Source organism: Bos mutus, chromosome X, assembly GCF_027580195.1.
Source record: "Bos mutus isolate GX-2022 chromosome X, NWIPB_WYAK_1.1, whole genome shotgun sequence".
Taxonomy (NCBI): Eukaryota; Metazoa; Chordata; class Mammalia; order Artiodactyla; family Bovidae; genus Bos; species Bos mutus.
In genome coordinates this window covers 35,895,709-35,900,376 of record NC_091646.1, presented here as the reverse complement: position 1 = coordinate 35,900,376, position 4,668 = coordinate 35,895,709, and positions in this window count along the sequence as shown.

The window sequence follows — 4,668 nt, the reverse complement described above, 5'->3', positions numbered from 1 at the left end:
GGGTGGGTAAGACTCTGTGCGTCTCACTCCATTCAGACCATCATAGATCAGCTGCTGTACTCTCCAACAGTCTCTGATGCCTCCCCTCTATCCCAAATTTGTATTATGATGTAGGGATCTCTCCTCTGCTTCAGTTCCTTCATCCCCTAGGTGGAGGTCAAGTTGCATTCACTGTCTTCTCGTTTTTCCTTCCTTCCTTCATCCTATCGAGATTTGTGTGGATATATATAATCCTTTCTGGTCTTCAGGGATTCCTATTAGCTCTCAGCTGGTGCTATGTGAGATCCTCTGCATTTGAAGAAATATTCCTGATGCATTCATGTCCACCTACTCCTCCACTATCTTGTCATTTTGTCCCAAACTCGAAAAATAGCTTTCTTCATTTCTTTTATTTCCTAGGGTAAATCTTGAACTAGACACATGTGAGATGATTCATGGTGTGTAGCCAAGCTCTAAATGACTTATAGATTGTTATTAAACACAGAAAATAGGTTCTCGTTTTATATGTCAGCTCTTATCACTGTGTATGATCTCATTACTTGTGTCATGAATGACAGTTTTTTTGTTTGTTTGTTTGTTTTTAGTATTGTGATTTGTTACTGTAGGTTTTTTCAAACATTGTGTTCAATCATTCATTCATCTCTTCATTCTTTCACTCTTCCATTTACTCATCTGGCAAATATTTATTGCATTCCCTTTAAGTGACATGTATTGTACCAGTAATGATACTGCAATGAATAAGACAGAAAGAGTCTATGCCCTCTTAGAAATGAAAAATTGTCAGAGAAAATAGAAACTGAAAAAGTTTTTGCAAGATATATCATGAAGTATTGTGAGTGTGTTATAGGGAAATCAAAGTTTGGCTTATTATCAAAAGTTTGCATGAAGTGATAGTTAATCTGAGACATTAAAAAGAAAGAAGTTAGCTAGGCTAAGTTAGTTAAAAGTGGGAGTGAACATTTCTCCATATTGAAGGATTATCTTGTGAAAATGTTTGAGTGAAAAAGTTCATTGCATGTTCAATGGACTGAATAAGCAAGATAGTATAATGACCAGATTTATGTTTAATTAAGGCCTATGTAGAGACTGAATTGTAGATAGCAAACATATATAGAAAGAGACTGATGAGAAGAATTTTTAGTAGTCAACATTAAAGATAGTAACTATTTGAACTAGGATGTCAGTTAGTAGAAGTGGAGAGAAGTGAATGAATTCCAGAGAAAGAATTAGGTCAGAAATGTGTAGGATGAATCATCTTAGGTTTCTGGTACTAGCAACTGAGTGGCTGGTAATTCCATTTAGTATAAGAAAAGTGGATTTGAAATGAAAAATGTTAAGTTCAGTTTTAGATATATTGAATTAGTATGTCTGTGAGACATTCAAATAGAAATGTTAAATAAGAAGCTAGATGAATAGATGTGAAGTTAGAGGAGAGTTATAGGGATTTTCAGCATCTAGATGCTAAAATTAAAATCAAAGTTAATGGTACCAACTAATAGGAGAAGTTACAAAGAAAATATAAAAAATCTTAGAAGAGTTCACAAATAAATAAAATGATGCCATTAAAGAATAACTTACACATAGTAGGAACTCAATATGTTTAGATTTATTCAAATTGAAAACCAATTTCATATGGAATTCATATATTTCAATAATATATTATTATTTCAGACTTATTATGAGTGAGAAACATTTTTCCATTTTATATCTGAAATAATTGTTCACACTTCCTTCTGGATCACATTTTGTACCTCAACTTTAACACTTGCTAAGATTGGAGCTCCAGAAAAACATCTACTTCTGCTTCATTGACTATGTTAAAACTTTTGACTGTGTGGACCACAACAAACTGTGGACAATTATTCAAGATATGAGCATACCAGACTACCTTATTTGTCTCCTGAGAAACCTGTGTGCAGGTCAATAAGCAATAGTTAGAATCAGACATGGAACGACAGAATGGTTCAAAATTGGAAAAGGAGTATGTCAAGGCTGTATATTGTCATCCTCCTTAGTTAGCTTATATGCAGAATACATCTTGAGAAATGCCAGGCTATATGAATCATAAGCTAGAATCAAGATTGTTGGGAGAAATATCAATGTCAGATATGCATATGACACCATTCTAATGACAAAAAATGAAGAGGAACTAAAGAGCCTCTTGATGAGGAGGAAAGAGTAGAGTGAAAAAGCTGGACTAAAACTGAGCATTCAAAAAACTAAGATCATGGCATGTGGTTCCATCACTTCATGGCAAATAGAAGGGGAAAAAGTGGAAACAGTGACAGATTTTTATTTTCTTGGGCTCCAAAATCACTGTGGGTGGTGACTGAAGCTATGAAATTAAAAGGCTCTTGCTCCTTGGAATAAAGCTATGAAAAACCTAGACAGTGTATTAAAAATCAAAGACATCACTTTACTGAAAAATGTCAGTATAGTCAAAGGTATGGTTTTTCCAGTAGTCATGTATATAGGGCTTCCTTGGTGGCTCAGATGGTAAAGAATCTGATTCCAATGTGGGAGACCCCAGTTCAATCCCTGGGTCAGGAAGATCCCCTGGAGAAGGGAATGGCAACCCACTCCAGTATTCTTGCCTAGAGAAGCCCATGGACAGTGGAACCTGGTGGGTTACAGTCCATGAGTTGACAAAGAGTCAGACACAACTGAGTGACTAACACTCAGGTGTTTATGTGAGAGTTGATCCATAAAGAAGTCTGAGTGCCAAAGAATTGATGCTTTCAAATTGTGGAGGTAGAGAAGATTCTTGAGAGTCTCTTAGACTGCAAGGAGATCAAACCAATGAATCCTAAAGGAAATCAACCCCGAATATTCAGTGGAAAGACTGTTGCTGAGTCTGAAACACCAGTTCTTTTGCCATCTGATGTGAAGAGCCCCTGATTCTGTAAAGATTAAAGGCAAACGGAGAAGGGGACAGGAAAGGATGCGATGGTTAGATAGCATCACTGACTCAATGAACATGAAGTGGAGCAACCTTTGGGAGACAGTTGAAGTCAGAGGAGCCCAGTGTGCTACAGTCCATGAGGTCTCAAGGAGTTGGACACAACTTAGCAACTGAACAACAATAAGAAAAATAGTTCTGGAAACAAAGAGGGGTGGTGAGATAGGTCCTGAAGAGAATCAGCAATTTCTTCCAAGGCAGTTACCTCAGGGTAAGCCATTGCAGTTTCTCTAGTCTCAGCAAGTTAATCTACTCAGACAGAGTTGGAGAGAGGCTGCTTATACAGGCAAAGAAGACTAATCAGATTTTAGAGTTCCAATAACCCGGTATCATCAGAATCTTCCTATAAAGACTTTTTCTAATTTTCAGGCTCCCATTTTTTCTCAATCAATACCCTCATTTTAGCTGCAGACACCTGCAATTTGAGAATTTAATTTATACTGTGATTTGGCCATACAGAGAACAAGAGCCTGGGTTTGGTTTCTTTTAGGGCAGACATTAAAATTTCCAGGTCATTTATACAACACTTAAGCTCAGAATTATAATTCTTGAGCTCAGGCTTTCCTTTTCCCACTTTGTCTAGTTCGGTTAGGAACAACTGTCCAATCTCATTACACTTATTATTTTGAAAAAACAAAACAAACAAACAAACAAAAACAAAGTATCAAAGACAAGGTCACTCAGAACCTTGTTTTTTATAAATATTTAATGAGGAACATTCTATGATGGTATTTTTAATTCTCAACAGATATTTGAATCTACACAGAAATCCAATATTTCCTTTTCATCATCACACTATAAATTACCAGTTCTCTACAATTTACTTTTAAAATCAAACCATATTAGAAAAGCAATTCTAGAAACCCCACAATCAATTCAGAAAATTGATCCTTAAGATTCTGTTCCTCTAGAACCACTTGTGATATCAAAATCTGTATTAGAGTTCCCTGGAGAAACAAAACCAAAAAGATGTAGGGTGTGTGTGTGTGTGTGTGTGTGTGTGTGTTGACAGAGAGAAAGAGAAACAGGGACAGAGACAGAGAGATTTTTAATTAATTGCCTGACATAACCATGGAAGCTGTAAATTCTGAATTCTACAGGGCAAGTTGGCAGATTAGAGACCCAGGGAAGAGTTGTTGATTTTGCAGCTCAAGTCTAAAAACAGTCTGGAGGCAGAATCCTCTTTCCTTTGGGAGATATCAGTTTTTTTTTTTTCCTGTGTAAGGCTTTCAACTGAGTGAATGTGGTCCACCCACATTATGGAGATAAATCTTCCTTACTAAAATGTACTGATTTAAATATTAATCTCACCAAAAATACCCTCACTGCAACATTTAAACTTGTATTTGAGGAAAAATTTGGATACTGCAGCTTAGTCAAGTTGACATAAAATTAACAATCACAGAAATGAAAAAAAAGTTTCATAATTTCTGATTCTGATCCTATTTATTTGCTTACTCTGAAGCACACCAATTTTTGAAATATTGCCTCATATCAAATAAATTGATATTTATTAAATGTCTACTGATAAAGTTTAGACCATATATTGACTCTCAGTTATAGTACAGGGACATTATGGTGCTAAGTGGACCAGGGTACAATACAAGCTTATGTTGAAAATATTGATGCATGTTAAAAAATGAATTTTAGACAGTCCTGGGTGTTTATTGGAAGGACTGATGTTGAAGCTGAAACTCCAATACTTTGGC